This window comes from Cygnus olor, chromosome 7 (genome assembly GCF_009769625.2).
Source record: "Cygnus olor isolate bCygOlo1 chromosome 7, bCygOlo1.pri.v2, whole genome shotgun sequence".
Taxonomy (NCBI): domain Eukaryota; kingdom Metazoa; phylum Chordata; class Aves; order Anseriformes; family Anatidae; genus Cygnus; species Cygnus olor.
In genome coordinates, this window is record NC_049175.1 from 16122100 (window position 1) to 16139323 (window position 17224).

General features: G+C 43.5%; 1 protein-coding gene across 23 annotated transcripts in view; it reads right to left on the reverse strand.

Moving 5' to 3' along the window:
- SGMS1 (sphingomyelin synthase 1) overlaps nt 1-17224 on the reverse strand; it is a 90509-nt gene that overhangs the window by 16746 nt on the left and 56539 nt on the right. For 12 of the 23 annotated variants that reach the window (XM_040563845.1, XM_040563849.1, XM_040563852.1 and 9 more), the window contains one exon: nt 15317-15408. The exons of 7 other annotated variants lie outside the window; for them this stretch is intronic. The gene's annotated coding sequence lies outside the window, so the exon portion shown is untranslated. Of the gene's footprint in view, nt 1-671; nt 864-14721; nt 14740-15316; nt 15409-15533; nt 15553-16348; nt 16448-17224 lie in introns of those variants that run through there. 4 more of the 23 variants (XM_040563851.1, XM_040563866.1, XM_040563868.1 and 1 more) reach the window with 4 other exon arrangements.

The window sequence follows — 17224 nt, forward strand, 5'->3', positions numbered from 1 at the left end:
ATCTAGTTTCCCAAACACTCAGAAAGCTACAAAGAAGTAAAGAGCATCTTGAACTACTATCATCCTTACACACGGCCTTTCTGTCCAGACCTTGACAACACATTGCAAGCCTGCTTGCTAAAGGATCCCTCACATTATGATTACAATGCAAAAGAACTGTATTTATCACTGTTCAAGAAAATGCAGCCAACCTTCAAATTACATCTCATTACTTATTATACCTTTATCTCTTCTCACCTGGGCAGAACCAGTAGATTTTAAGATGATTTATAGATGGAGTCTAAAAATTAAAATCTGTTGCCAGCTGCAAATGCTGCTCTGATAGTAGAACAAAAAACATAATATGCTCCTATGGTACCTGGCCCGGCAGCTTTATGAGAAATAGGAAATGTGCGTGCCTTGCAGTAAAACTGTGGGACTCTGCAATATTGGTTTAAAAAAAACATACAATCAATTCAGAAACCTGTATGTACTTTATTCTTTAAGCTCACCATCAATACTGCCTTTAAGAGATACCCTGCAGAAGAATAAAGATTGCTCAAATCCTTTGTGTCGTTATAGAGTATATAAGCATTTTTCCTAAGAGACTTTATTGGCTGTAAAATTGAAGAATCCTATGTCATATACACACAGACATACACTTTCACCCCTGTTAGAAATCTGGGTCTCACCCTCTGCAGACAAACAGACATTGACAGCATCGGGATCCACAAGGAGTGAAGGAGCAGAAATCCTCGATGGTTCTGGGAGCACAAGTTCAGCACCCACTGGGTGTGATCTCAGCCTGCTGCTGTCACATCACGGGCGAGTAAATCACTATCGAGCACCTTCCATAAAGTTGGAGTAATTGATACTCATGGGAGGAAGGCTGAGAGGAAAAAGAATACTCTGCTGAGGACACAGACCTCATTTTGAAAGTTAAAACAAGGAAGAACAGCTAAAAGTTCTAATCAACATTTATCATTCAAGCCTTCATTTCATAGCTTGTCTAACAGAGGACGAGTAGGCAAAAAAGCTTCTTTACTAACAATTCCCAGCTTGTCACATTAAAAATACCTCCCATTTTCAATCACACATTTCTGAAAGCTCGATCAGATGAGGTTTGCAAAAGCAATTCAGGAGACTAACAGCCCTTGCTGTCCCCACTGCTTCCACGTAACGTTTCTCCTGTCCACAGAAGGTGCAGATGGGCATCGGCCACTGCAGGGCCACGTCCATGGGCTCAGGCATGCAAGATGGCCGGCACACACCCACGCCTTCCCAGCTCTGACATGGGCTGTGAGCTCAGGCCAGGCAACTAAAACGCTCCTTCCATCTGCAGCAGATCTGCTTCATTAAGGAGCCTGATTCTGATAACGAATTATAAATAAGAATGTGATTATCATAATAATGCTGATTGCATCATAATAATAATGACACGGGACAAAACCAGTCTCTCAAAACATCCATCACAAGACTGAGCAAGATGAAGTAACTTGAGCAAGGTCTCTAGTCCCCACCTTCTCATGTTTACACAACTTTTCCTCCATATTCCCAGTGAATATTGAAGTCCTAACTCAAAACCTTCAGATCCTTTTCCAATTTCATGACAGGGAGCACTGCAAGTAAAGTATCTCCCCCCACCACTTCAACCTGGCTATACAGAGGTTGCAATACCATAACCATGGCTACGCCAGGTTGTACAAGTATTTGAGAGAGCACTGGGAAACCTCACAGAATAAGATTTCTTCTCTTTTGCATCGTTTTTAGGAGATGCAATTGAGCATTAGAGTTGAACTGGGGAGCATCTACCTCTTTGATTAAAGAACAGGATCTTCCTGCAATCAAATCAGCAGCTGACTATACCTCTGTACTTGACCTGGTGGTCAAGGTGCAGAAGAACCTGCAATTTTCTGCCTCTAGGTCTGGTTGGAGGATAACTAAGCACTCACGTTGGGTGTCACAATTTCAATTTTAGTTTCAAAGCCTGCCAGCTGACTGCTGAGCGAGTGACGGACATCCCTGGGAAGGCAGACTTTGTGGGGGATGGCTGCACAGTCCGGAGAGCAGTCATCTCCTTCCCAAAGCTGGCTTGCTCCCTATTACCTCTAAACTCACAGCAAAAAAAAAAAAAACAAAAAAACAAAAAAACATTACTTCTCATTGTTAACACTGATGAGACAAAAACAGCAGAAAAAGACCAACAGTTGTTCATCCCTGATCTCCTCCTGAAGTCCTCTGAAACCCAAATGAAGAAAGCCCTGCGTAGAAGTAGGTAGGGAAAAGGGCATAGCAGCATTTACAGGAAGGGAGGGATGGTGTTGGAAAAGGTGAAGCTAGATTAGTCTTCCCAAATGAAATCATGCCTTCCTCATGTTTGCACAGTGCTTTTATTCTCTAAGTGAGGACTTTTGCTGCCAAGGCAACAGTCACTATAGAAATCAGTGAAATAACCAGCCATTTCAGAAACTGCAACTAGCTCCAAGGAGCCGAGATTTTCAAATCCTTTCACATGCAGTACGTGCATTTTAGTTGCAAAACTGTATATCATCCCTAAACATCTCTGAAAAAGTTGAAATGATAAAGCCATTAGCAAAAAGCATTGTTAAAACAAGCGATGTCTGGGGATAAGTAAGCACTGTGTGCAGACAAAATAATGAAATATTCTCTGTTGAAAAATAATACTGAGATACACATTGATGATGTGTGCACACAAGCAAGCAGGAGAAAATCAAGTGCTGTAATGACTGAAGTTTTAATGCTTTAGAAAGTAATACATAGGTGAATTCCAAAAAAAACACCAGTGAGCAGAAGTTACACAGACACCAAATTATATCCAGATGAAATTTGGGAGCTCTCATCCTGCAGCTTCACAGCACAAAACAAACTGTTCGTAACAGCAGGGTGTGAATCACGTCTGCAGTCACCTCTCTACAGGAATTTTGTCATCACTGACAATAATGCTCCCACACCTCCATAACTGGATGCCCTGTACCTGCAAAGTGCCTCTGAATGCCAATCTGCAAAGAAAAATTTGTCTGCCACAAATTATGCGCTGGATATCACTAAGAAGAGCTCTCAAACAATGTGCTGAATTGTCTCCCTCTTTCTGAGATGTCCTTGCCTCCAAACCAGAGTGTGCCCCTTGCATGAGGCTACACTACCGACAAGCAAGAGACTTTTGGCATTTTAGAACGTTACAATAAAATTGGCTTTGTGCTGTAAATACAAATATTTGCCAACAGAAGATACCTGTAAATATAAAATCAAGGCACAGAAGGCTACACGAGTTTCACAGAGCTCTGAGGTTTCCAAGGTCAGTCCCAGATGGAAAACACTGTCCCTGGACACAAAGCCAGAGCAAGAAAATTACTATTATGAAAAGAAGGCTGGGATCAATCTACAAAGCAACTCCCACATACCCTGACTAGCTACTTACACAGCTTCAGAGAGAGGGAATTGCCTGCATACTACATAAATCCTCAAGCAGCCCATTTTTTCCTAAATTACTCTATGGGATGGAAAACAAACAAACAAACAAAAAACTATATATGTATTTCCCAACCTAATCTAAAAAAGCAGAGCAATTAAGATTCACTTACTGGCAGGGATCTTAGCATAACAGCTCCGAACTCAACCCCAGGGCTCAGCAGCAAGGATTTCAAAATGAAAGTACTTGTGCTGAGTCCGAATAACCAAACAACTTATCTTCAGGTAAGAAACACTACTAGTGAATACCTTCAAGTCTGTTACAAAAACACATCACCTATACAGTGTCCATATATAGGTATATACAAACATACATATACACACACTGTGCTAGATCATAGAGACAACTTTTTCCTCCAAACCTGATGAACAGGGAAGCCTTGCTCTTTCCTTCTTTGTAACCCTACATCTCTTCGCTCAACTTTATTCCTCCTCCTTCTTTCTTCTGCTGTGAAGTAGTTATGGAAACCAGCAAACACTCACGAGAGGGTTTCACCTGACCAGCAATTTCATTATCTGAGCGGTTACTAAGCAGGGCTTTTGTTTTGGTACTACGGAAATCCTGTTTTGAGTGATGCAGGGGTGGAAAGGATGGGGTGGGGAGGGTAGGTCCTGGCTTTGATTTAAGTTTTGAAGAATTATTTCAGACCGAAAAGTCTCCTTACAGAAATGAGTCAGGCAACAGGACCAGAATGCCAGCTGGCACCTGCAGGAACAGCTAGGGGTTTTCCACCTATGATAAGGCTGATTCAAATGTAGCTGTCATTTCGTACTAACGTGCCACAGTCCTGATGTCTGAATTCTGAAGTAAAGCCACACCTGCAATAGAAGTGGTATTAACTTTTTTTGAACAGCTGTAAAAGGAAACCTACCCACTTCCAGCCCTGCCTCCCGACCCTGCATGTTTGTAGTTCTGTGCAAGGAAGAGGCAAAGAGCAGCCTCCCCAAATAGTCACTTTGCACTGGAAAAACAAAACAAACAAATTGTATTCAACATCTAAGAACTCAATTTTGCAACTCTGTTCTTGAGAGAAAGCGGTTTCGTACTATTTCAGCCCTCTACCTGCGAAGGGGTACATGAAAATACTACCAGACTGTCACAGATACTTACACATAGGTAAGTCTACAAAGTCACAACAACACTGTGATCCTTAATTCTTCAGCAAAGCCTTCTATAGCAGTACTCAAGCCACCCACTACACCAGTCACTTCTATGCTACAGAAGAGCAAAGCCCCCACGGACCCCGTGCCATGCACTGGACTCAAACCTGGCATATGCGCTCTCAGGACAGAAGCAACCCTAAGTATTGCTGGATCTACACTCGGGCAGCAGCAGGCTCTGGCCCTCGTCTCCGGAGCAGCTAAGCACACATCCATGTTACAATTTGGGATCTGGGTCAGGCAGAGATAGGGCAGAGCTAGAAATAGAGCCCCACGTCCTCATGCAACCTCTGAGCTAACTCCATTGCTAAAACACACGAAACGATACTTGCCTTCCTCTTGACGCTCTCCAAACCCCCTTTTTGTTTATATAGAGACAATAGAAGACCTTGGAGGGAAAACAGATAAAACACTAAAGAAGGCAGAAAAAGCATAATTTCCCCACAAGGCATAGAAATGAGCAGAGCATGGAACAGGGCAGAAGGATGGAAATAAGAAGGTAAGAAAGAAGAGAGAGAAAATACTTGTGATGTGTTCTGTATTTTGATTTGGTTAACCAAGTTGAGGTGGTTTGGGTTGGCTTTTTTTTGCCTACTTTGAATACCTAAAAGTCATTTATTGTTAGTGAGCCAGATTTGTGGTGAGCCTCTGGGAATTCAAGTAGTTGCAAGAATTTAAAAAAAAATAAAAATAAATAAAAAATTAAAAAAAGCGCACCACACATCAGAAAGGGAGAAAGGGAAGTTTTTGCCTAGGGAAACTCAGAACAGTCTTGAGACTGATGGCAATGTGCCTCTAAAATGCATACTCCAGCATCTTTTGTAAAATGAAAACCAGCAGAAAGTACAGTAAAAATAGAGCCTCACTGCACTGAAGGCTTAAATCAACTGTCATATTTGTTAACATTTGGGTTTGTTATTGGACATGTACTAGACGACATTCCAGACCACAACTGTTGCTTCCTCCAAACTGCCTTCCCCTGACTTACAACTAACACAAAGAAAACTGAGTTTGTGTGCTTAGAAACCAAGCCTAGAATATGTTTTTATATTCCATTAGAAATATAAATATTTTATTTTAAATATAATACTTTTGAAGTCCAGCAGAACAAAACCAGATGAAAAAGACTCTAAGCCCCAAGAGCCGAAATAAAAATATCAGTATATCTTCGTGCAAGATGCTGTCCTCTGCATTTCAGCTGTTACTATTCACAAGCCCACCCAAAAGGTACACCATCAACATAACTCATTTTCAATGCTGTTACCTTTGTAAAACAATTCTTGGGCTTGTCTTTATTAATTTAGTTTCAGATAACACATAATAATCCCTGGTCTGAAAGAAAAAAAATATATTCGACATCATTTCTGGTATTTCCTAGCCTGATGTTTGGACACATATTCCTTCTCTATCCAGTAATAACCTGTTCAGGGTTGCACCTACAGCAGATGCTTAAATATAGAAAACATCTCTGTAGGCAGAAGGAGAGGAAGACTGTACTTTCTCAGCTGGCCTAGAACAACCAGAAACCTGGGAAAGGCTAGGAAAAAAAGGCATTTTTGATTGGCAACAAGTTACTGGTATATAATCTTAACGATGGGAACTTGTCTTGCTAGAGCCAGACCTACTGTAAATTCAGAAAAATTGCCCTGGCATCTTCCTTTTGCAGTTAATGCTACAAGCAAGAAAAGTATCTCACAGCTCACTTGCCAAATTTCAGCCACATTCCTTACTGTCTTCGCTGCCAGTCACATCGATGCCATATCTCCTGATCAGCCACTATCTGCATTTGGCTCAATGGCAAAACCACATTCATGTTCATTCAGCAAACTCCAGTGCATCTGGAGAGATGCGTCCTCTCCCCGCCCAAGCTGGGCCGTGCACCATCTCTTCCTTCGAAAGCAAGGAGGAGTGCCAGAAAGGGAGAGCAGCTCACACCAGCTGTGTTCCCTGCTTTAAGGGTCCCTGTCTTTATTAAGTAAAATGCAGTTAAACACAGGATTCTTGTTTGGTATTTCAGGACTGCTGCTGCTACCAAACGTGACATGCTATGCAACAGATACCTGAGACTTTAGAAACCAGAGATATTCCTCCCCCATCACTGCCAAGTAGCTTTCTCTCTGCATTGGACTCCAGATCTTAAAGCCATCGACTGTCCATACTCAGTTGCTCCCAATCTAAGGCACATAGCTTATCCTCCCACACCAGGGCACTGGGATGACCTTACTTAAGTCTTCTTTACAACAATTCAGCATCGAACCCAAAAAAACAAAACATACAACCTTCCTCCATAAAATGTTAAGTGTTCTTAACATTTTTAATTGTCACATATTTTAAGAGTAAAAAACAATACTTAAAAACACTTTTATCAGCACTGGCAGCAAGGAAGCAAGTGTGTGTGCTACAAGGTATCAGTCAAACAATTGCCAAGACAACCAGCTTGAAAGTACTGAAGGAGGTTCAAAGTCCACAGAACACACATTTTTTTTTTCAAATGAACTTTTCAGCATATTTTCAAAGTTACAACCAACTCCAGTCACCAAAAAGGAACACAGAGAGAGAGAGAAAGAAAAATAAGAAACTTGCATCTTGGTATCTAACTGTTCTGGAAATCATATTTCAACAGACTGAAAGCCTCAGAAGTAAGTTCCTCCTGCAGACATCAAATTACCTCTCTCTTTCCCCGCCCCAGCGCTACACTGGGGTATAGGAAACACGGCTGCATCGCGTTTTCCTAATATCTTTACGGAGATGTCCATCAGCTACCCAGCAATTACAGTTGTGACCCCAAGGAGTACCTCAGGCAGGGTGGTCCTCAGCATCCTTCTGCAGGCAGCGACTCTACTCCCTGCCACACCAGACATCGAGATGGGCTTTACACTTCTACAGTGATGGCTGCCTAACAGATTCACACGCTGACCTGGGAGGTTTTGAATGCTTCAGTAAAATCAGTTCAAGAAGTCATCTGGAATTCCAGTCAAACAAGGGAAGAGAACCTATACTCTGAGTACTGGTTAAATACTAGTAGCTTGTATTAATTTCATGGAAATCATACATTACAAAACAGCATTTAATGAAAGTAGTATTTAAGCTCAGACTCGGTCACCCCCCGCAACAGATCAGCACCCACAACCCCCTCCCCAACAGACCAGCACCCACAGCCGTCAAACTGCTCCAAAGCAGCTTGAAACGGAGAGCCAAGCTTCTTCTGCAGTTAGTCCACACTTCACAAAGAGAACTGATTAAAAATACCTAAGGCAGATAACTCTCTCAAGATGGTCAGTCATACAATACCTCTCTCCTGCCACAGAAAGGATGGAGGGATCAGGTCCAGACCACTGCGATCAGCCACTAGCATGAGTGTGCACCCACTAGCAAGCTTTGCTAACTAGACTAAATGTTTTAAATTTAGCCAAAAGAAGGCAAACTGAGCTGTTTGCTATGAAGCGTATGATAAAACCCTCAACAACCTGCCTCCCTTCATTAAATTGTGCATTCGGAGGGAAGAGTTAACGTATCGCAGCATAGCACTAGACGTAATGTCATTTCCATGATCCGCCACCACATAAGTACCTCCGGACTACGTCACGGTGTACATGCTTTACCAAGCTGGCAGCTGTAGCTCCCCGAGTTTTGCTGTGCAGTGCTCTCCACCTATGCACTGCTTGCAGTGAACAAATCCAATTGCTTGGACAATTTCAGTTGGTTTAGAAACTGAAAAGCTGCATCCACCCTTGAAAAGAACAAAGTCGGCATTCCTTGCTGGCTGTGCGGAAGTAGACATGTGAATTAACCATTTAATCAATTAAGGGATGCCTGTCACTCCAAGAGGACCACTGCAGAAACAGTGCTTGCCTGCAAAAACCAAGCCTGGACTTCACAGCCCAAAAGAGACCCTGTATTACAAATTAACAGGAAGTACATAATAAGGAGAACAAGACCTGCATAACTACAGCAGCAAAAGAACGGCAGAAACCCAGGAAGATGAACCCAAATAACTGACAATGAAAGAGACGAGAGGGAGGGAGAGGAGGAAGAATTTGTGGTCACATGGATGCCGTAGCTTTCTGCAGGCAGATGGGTGAAGCTCAGATTAGCAAGGTATTAATGAAAGCAAGGCAGTAACACCAGCAAGGTGCAGCCCAGAAATAGAGGAACTCTGACCTGCCTCGCTGAGCAGAGGGGATGCTCCCCTCTCCCAGGCAGGTCGGTGCCAACTGCAAAGCTGCAGCTCCGCTGACTTGTGGGAAAGGAAGGGAGATGGCAAGAAAAACAGGGCACAGTTGGAAACAGCCTCAGCAACATGGCAGCGCAAGCCAAAAGATGAACAGCAGAGAGAAAGCAGCAGCCATGTTGGAGAGAGCAACGCTCCTTCAGCAGCAAGATGCAAAGGGCTCAGTGGAATAAGCCCTTCCCTTAAGTAAAGGATCAGAGTACGCACTCAGTAGAGATGTCCAACAGGATGGAATATCCCTGCTGCAAGCCTGAGCAAGCGAGCAAAACAAGAGAACAAAAATTACACTGATGCTGCCAAAGCACAGGGTCCCATCAGAGCAGTCCAGGCGTTACGTTACTGCAGAAGCTCACCTGGCGAGGAGCCCTCAAGAGCGGGGTGCGGCAGTGGCAGGCTGCCAGCAGAGCACCAGCCTGCAGCCACCTCCGCAATGCCATCATCCCTTCGGGGGACCTCTGGCAAGATGCCGACGAGAGCAGGGCCTGGAGGGAGGCAACACCAACTCAGCAAGCATCAACCCGAGTCGCATCCCGTGCCTCCGCCTGCTCTTCCTGCCAATCCCACGTTTGGCCAGACTGACTCCACAAGACTACTCCTTGAACTGTGCTCTGGCATGCATCTTTTAGGTAGAGCTAGCATGTGAAAAGGACGTTTTTAAGATCTTGTAAAGCTGATAAAATATGGCATTTTAAAAAGAGGTCATTAAAAAAATAATCTCCTGTGCAGAAAGATGATGAAAATTCACGAGCAGTCCTCTGGCACTGCCAGTGCTTCTCATGCAAGCCGTACAGACCTTTTCAAAAGCTGATCAGACTACTAATGAAAAAAATGTACTGCTTTGGAAGTGATAAGATCAGGTACTGTAAAGTCTTCATACCAAGAGATATTAAACCATCACAGTAATTTGCATCTGGGGTTTGTTCAAGGGTTGGTGGGTTTTTTTGGTTTGGGTGGTTTTTATGGGGGTGAGGGTGGAGCTGCACTTCCAAAGACTGCACAGAACATAAATGCATACAAAATTTGCTTTTAAAAGCAAGTATATTATTATCTGTCCTTAGGCACTCCAAAACCTCCACTGGCTCTGAAAATACCTACATTCACAAACACTTAATGTGGGCAAGGGGATGAAAGTATCACAGCATAAATCCTGATGAAATATGCATCTCACCCCAAGTTGTACCACAACAGCATTGAAAAAAAAAAAATAAAGAGTCTTATTACAGGTTTTACTTCACGTCCCCAGTGAAACAATGCAGGCACTTGATTTAATTTGATTCTGAGAAGAAACAGTGCCAATCTGAATCATTCCTTGGCAGCCACATTACAAAATCCTGGCAGCATCTCAGAGTCAGAGTACAGGGTAACACTGACAAAAGCAGGATGACACCTCTGGGCTCACCGTTCAACGCATCGGTGCACAGTCGCTCACCACAAGGACCTTACAGCAATGGCCCAAGAGTAAAACACCATCTTCCATTGAGTACAGGCAAACAGCAAAGACAACAGATGGCACGTGAAACACACCAGTCCATTCGCAGCACTGGCACGCAACCGAACTTGTCGCACTTACATGTAAGATTTGCCGTGCACAGCACCGTGGGAGTCAAGAGTTAAGGGCAATCGCTGATCCCGGGCCATGAGAGCCAGCGGCTACAGCAGACCAAGAGGCTATAGCGTTCCGTCTCTCTCGGCTGGATTTCTTGCCCTGTGCAGAGGGCACAACGAGATCTACAGGAGATGGGTTGTGAAGAGCAGCACTGAAGGCTCTTCTCGCTTTCTGGATGAGTAATGAGGAAGGATAATGTTTAGAAAGCATCAGGAGATCCTGGGAAAGTGTGGCGTGACTAGCATGGAGGAGAGCACCATCGAATAGAGCACAGTGCCAGGACAAAATCAGGAAACTTGTATTTCACTACTTCAATAAAAGTCAGTTTTTGCCAAGTAACCAACTTCCTTGCGCTCTTCGTTAAATAAGTTATGAAGGGCAGGCAAAGATGTAAAATATAAATGGCTACACTTACATAAGCAGTAGGCACTGTTATTGTAGATGCTGCACAAATCATTGATGACAACGGGACTTATGTCCCCTAACGGAGGGCACAAACCTCGGGGTCAGTTAGCAGGTAAGGGAGTTTTATACTAACAACTGTTGCATTTTGATTCACCTTCATGATCCACACTGAAACACATACACAAGAAATTGCAGAAATCTCTGCTCCAGATACTATTCAAAGGGCATAGCAGCTTTAAAACTACTGGTGGCTGGCACCTCCCAGATCTCTCATGAAAACTAACTGCATCTCTACTTAGAAACAGCCCTTCACCTTCAAAGTTAGAACATGGGCTAAAGTGTTTTCAGATCGTCTTTTTTACCACTCCGTATTTGCAAAGCAGACTTTGAGGTGGCTTTTAACTGGCAGTCAGACAAATGAGTTCAGGACAAAGACTGTGCTAAGCTGTACAAGCAGCTTCTCTGGGACAGGACACAATGTACAAAGACCCAAGCCAGCAGCGTGCAAGTCTTTAAGGGACCCCATGCTACTCTTTCCCTCCATACAGGGCTATAAAGAACAGCCAGTCCCTGCTGCAGCTCCAGAAATAGCAGGTCTGCCCAAAGCATGGGGAAAACCCCAAGCCACACAATCAGCCTGCGGCTGCCTCCTCCCTCATTATTCACAGGCTCAACAGAACTGAAAGTCATCTTCATACCCTAAGAGATTTCTGAGTATATGCTTTCATATGGAGTGCCAAAAAAAAAAAAAAAAAAAAAGAAAAGAAAACCCCAACTTTTGCTTACCTACTTTGAAAGGGACTTTTAAACAGGAACTCCTTCTTATTTCAAAACATGCTTCAAAGCTTTACATAAAGTCAGATTTATTGGTACAGACCCATGGTTCATCAGAAGAGCAAACTGTACTGTATTACACTGGAATCTAACTAAATCAGGAAGAAAGACACTATCCATCCCAAACTGAGCCCTAAACAAAGCGTGTGCTCATGCCCACTGTAGATTTTTCCTAATTTTTCTTTGAATCAACAGTAGCATCCACTTGTTCTTCCCTCCTTTCCCCATCCTCTGCAGCTTGTTTCAGACCTAGGTGTCATTACCTCCCCAAGCGAGCAGCCCATGCTCCAGATTAAAGGTCAACAGGCTTGTGAGAAAACAGAGAGGATGCTAAAACTAGGGCAGTGCAGAACCATCACCTAAGAGAGAAGGCAGAATATTTTAGACAACTTTGTGACCAACAGTAGAAACAGCCCAGCCCAGCCCCGCAATTCTCAGCCAACACCACCAGCCACCTCCTCCTTCCCACCGTTCAATGGTTTTCAAAAGAAGGAGAACCAACCTGAAAGCATCTTGAGCACTGTAAATAAATTATGTCCCTGTTCGTCAATTAGCTCAGACTGCACTGAAGTGAAAGCCACGGCGGGCTCTGTAATCACTCAACATAAACTCCTCTGACATCACTCCTGCACTGATGGTTCAATTATGCCCACGAAGACTGTTACAGAACATTAAACATCAACAAAAGTCTAAGCCTGTGTTACTTTTTTTTCCACATATAAATCTAATTATGAGTGGGTTTAGTTTCAAGTAACCTGGAATTATTGGATCAGTTCTTTTCCTACCTTTCCCTCACAAGTAGAAAAAAAACAGGCTACTGCATACCCAGAAAGTGTTTGCAAATAGTCCCTTTGCTAAAGAGACAGACTTTTATTATACGGGGAGATATTTTTATCAATTAAATATATTTATGGTTTGGGAGAGGGTTGTTTATGTAAGCTTAGTAGCTCAGAAATCAAAACAGGGGCAAAGTGTTCTCCTGTGCTGTGAGGAATTACTCTAGCCTCTCTGGAAAAGCTTTTTTCATTTAACTAAAATCCAGTCCCTTGCAAACAGTTGGAGCTTCAAAAAGCATAAGCTGTGCACGGAGAACCATGAAAACAAAGGAAGTCTAATGCAGCTCGAAGTTGCTTTGAGTTCTCGTTTTGAATTTGCAAGATTATTCCCTCTTCAGTGCTTACCAGGACCAGAGATACCCACATCATCTGAAGCAGCTCCCCGTTCTCCCTCTGCAACTGTACTAACACAAGAAGTTTCCCGAGGCTTGCCCAGGTCAGACCTTTGCTATTCTAACCTAAATACTGTACAAACACATGCAGAGGGCTGAACAATGCCATGATTTTGCTAAGGATTTTAGGCAGTGTGTGCCTAGTTTTGAACAGACAAGACAATGTCCCCAAAGAAAAGCACATGTCTGGGATTAAAAGAAAAAAAAAAAAAAACCACACAATTCAAAACACAGGAGTTAGAAATTATTTTATTAAACAACAAAATTAAATAAAATAAAATAACACAGAAAGATTAAGAAATTGAAATCAAAGAGGCACCAAAACTAAGTAGGTGGTTCGGTCTTCCTAGTAAATCCTCCTCATCCTGACTGCTTAATACCACCAATCTCAAAGCTTTCTCGCTATAAATAAACTGGGTTTAACTGAGTTAAACCCCCCAGTTTTTAAAAATTAACTAACTATAACAACATCAGCATCCTTACTGATAAAAAAAATTGCTTGCCTGCTAAACGGATCCTTTCAATTTACAAGAAAACAGTATTATATGTATTGCTGGAACCAAGTAATTTTTACTGCTGGTTACGAGAAGCTGCCCACTATCAAGGGAGAAAGCATCCTTAATCATTTTGAAGTTTAACTGATAATAACTAAACACTTGTCTCCAGAACTCACCTGGAGGCTTAAAGAGTAACTTCAGTTCTTAAAATTCACTTTTGAACACAGAACTGCAATTTCACAATTCAAGAGGTCAAATTTGACTCGATACAGAATTTCACTATGCTCTAGAAAGGCTTTTGTCTACTGCCATATGTAAAAGGCCTCCTGAAAAGAGTAAGTGCTATTTTTCTTCAAGTCATTTGCCCAGGCAAAGTGCTATGTTACAGGTTTTCTGGTCTAAATATTATATAGCTAAATATTACCTAGTTATGTTGAAATAAATGCTGTTTTTCCCCCATGTCATGTGCAGGGAGCACTTGCTGCAGCACACTTGCTGAACCAAGCACCTGAAATGCCCCTGAATATCTCCTTCTTAATTTGGCACGTAACAGGGCATTTCATGGGTTACTGAGACATGGCTGGGAGTGCTACAACAGCAGGAACTCTGCTGAACCAAAGAGCAGCTTGAGAAATCACACTATTCTCGAGACCAACAAAGAGTAAAACAAACAAGCAACTAACAACAACAACAAAAACACACAAAAAAAGCATCAGAAAACAAACTTTCTAGCAAAGAAAACTGTTAGACTGGCTTTTACCCCTGGTTTAGGAAAGGCAGTGCAAAATATATCCAGACAAAGCTAGGAGAACCAGAGATAACTGCAAGGACTAGTAATAAACACAGAGTGAAGAGCTGCCGACATAAGGGCTGCTTCCTAAAAGCAATGCTTAAGGAGTATGCAATCTACAACGCACAATATATTTACCATTGGATAGTCTGCTGATTAGCTTCCACCCAACACTTCACATAACTAATGCAAAATAAAGGCTCTTAAAAGTACGATACCAAGCGAGTATGATACCAAGGAAAACACATTTGATAAATGAAATTAAGGCCCCAGCGCTTTTCATGTGTTTTAAAAACTACTCAGATAAACCAAACCCCCTCCGTAAACTATCGGAATGCGAACACTTCAAACAGCAAAGTAACTCTCCTTAAGACTTTGCTCTTAACTTGCATCAACTATACTGAATGAGCTGGGCCCCAGCTAGAAACGGTAGCACGCACCCTGTAGCTCTGATTTTACCCCAAGCTGACATTACCAAGGCAAAGCATTCGAGCTGCTCACCTGAACTCAGCTCCTTCCCTGACACACCTGCACTCAGGTGTTACCTGTTCGAGCAGAGCTAAACAATCCTTCTCTTGCAGGCACCCAGATCCCCCCCCCCCCGTCTTACATCCCCACCCTCCTCTCTTGTGCTTGTGTGATTGCATGGTGGAAAACTCCTTTTTTCCTGGCTCGGTTTGCTGCTGGGCGAGGCAGCTCAACCAGCTCGCTGCGCAGTCACACAAGCAGAAGCAAGCCCTTTCGGTGGCAGCAGTGAGTTGTTGGAGCAGCTCGGCTGTACATTGCATATGTTGAAACCACAGCTCAAGTTTCCTAACCTTCCTTTCTATTTTTAACTGGAGTCATTTCCCGCACCTTCTCTGCCATGCAGGCAGCTGCAGAGAGCAGCTGGAGAAAACTGAGCACTCCATCAGACCAGTTTTCCTGGCAAACATTACCTATGGCCCCGCGGCAAGCACACAAGGGGCAGTGGATATGCTCTCAAGTGCTATCCCGGAACACGCAGCTCAAGATAGCAGAAACTGGGCTTTCTTCCCTTTCCCTTCCCCAGGTCCCGTGTCAAAGCCAGCTGTTACTGAATACCGAGTGTGGCTACCCGCTTATCCAAAGGACTTATCCAAGCACTCTCCTGGCCTCCTGTTGCAGCTCACATAAACCAGATGAAATCCCGATGGGCGCCTCTTGTCCCTAAAAGTCAAAGGAGAAAGGTGCACGTATTAATTCAGAGGTGCTGGAGACTTGCTTGGTAGGGGGACGTGAACATGTGGCAAAGATGGGGGCGAGGGACTTTTTTCCTTTGTGAAACAGCTCACAAGGCAGCCACAGTCCCAGCGAGGAGGTAACCCCAGGTCTGAATTCATCTCCTCCTCCAAGCAGCTGGTATTATGCACAACACACGCAAACAGTGACCCCTGAATTCTCCCCTCACATGGTGGGACAGCTTTAAAAAGACCTGCTTTAAAAGGACAGCGTGCAGCCACCCTATAAAGTTAGCCACGCAAAAAGGGCACTTTCCTGTGCAGCAAGAGCAGTTTTGAACCTTCGCAGCTGATGGAAAGCCGGGATACAAAGCACTAGCTGTGCAAGGCGTTTAGCCATGTGGAACAGCATGGAGCAGGCTTTTTGCTTTGGGTTGTTTTTAAGTGAGGCCCAGGTTTCTGAGCTGGGCTTTGAGAAGTCTTATTAGGACCAGGTGGAGAAAAGTGGAAATCTCCTTGTACGACCAGACTGATCCTTGGCACAAGAGAGCTAGGTTGTGAGTTCAACACCTGAAAGGGACACAACTTGGGGAGTGTGAGGAAAAACTCCCATGTTGATGCAGGGAGCTTCAGAGCTCAGTTGTGAGCTTGCAGTCCTGCTTTTGAATGCAGGCAACTAGAACAGCCTAAGTCCTTCCTGAACTAAACCCTCTTCCTTTCATTCTAGCAGCTGCAAACATGGCAAAGGAGGCTACTTTTACTCTTCTCCACATAATGTGTTTTCATATGTTACATACTGCCAATACTTCAAGTTATTTGACCAAAATAAGCTTACTGGAAATGTGATCAATCAAATTTAAAGCAAATGCAGACAAAACTCAATAGATAAGTAGTAACAAATGCATTGAAGAAATCTCTTTCTTAAATGCCTGCAAAACACAAGTCAGACAAGACTCCAGTGTGGAGTTAAGCATGGCAAGGCACAGCATCTTCACAGCTCAAAGTAATACATTCAAATCGCAGTCCACCTAGATTCCAGGAAACAAAGCCACTCATCAAATTAGCCGATCAGCCATTAGCCCATTTAAAATTAAGCTTCATTAATGAGTTACAGTACTTACGGGCAGCTGAGTAATGCCGCTGTGGCAGAAGCTGATGGGATTCATCAGCTACCATGCAGCTGCTCTTGCCAGAGGAGAGAAACCCTGCCATGAGCACAGCAGCCCACTTCCAGGCCGGTAGGTTTGAGAACCTGTTCCCCACTATCCACAACAGCAACAGGCACAGAGCACTTAGCCATTTGTGGATAACCACGCATCTTTGATACCGTTTGCTGCAAAACTCTTCGTGGCCTCAAGCTATTTCAACAAACAGGGAGTGAAACACTGATTTCCCTCTACACCCAAACCTATAGAGTGCTAATTTCTTGCTCATGTGACATAAAAACATTGCCCACCTATGGCTCTCACAGCACAACAGCAATGGATGAACTAATCTGACTCAGAAGCCTGGCATGCTGTGGTGTGTCGTCCCCTCCCTCCGTCTCCCTCTCCTCGCATCAGTTTGAGATGCTCCCGCAGACAAGGGCTGTATTCTGCGTGCAGAGGGGAGAAGGTTCTCTCCCATACTTAACTCCAGTGCACTATAACCAGTACAAAAAACATGCCAGCAAGCAACCCACAAGCTAAATAAAGAACTGCAAATAACTTCACTTACCTCCTGGAAAGGGGAATTTTAGGGATGAGAAACCTCTTTAGCAGCGTTTACAAGTACTGGGACCTTTTGTTAATGATTTACCCAACAGT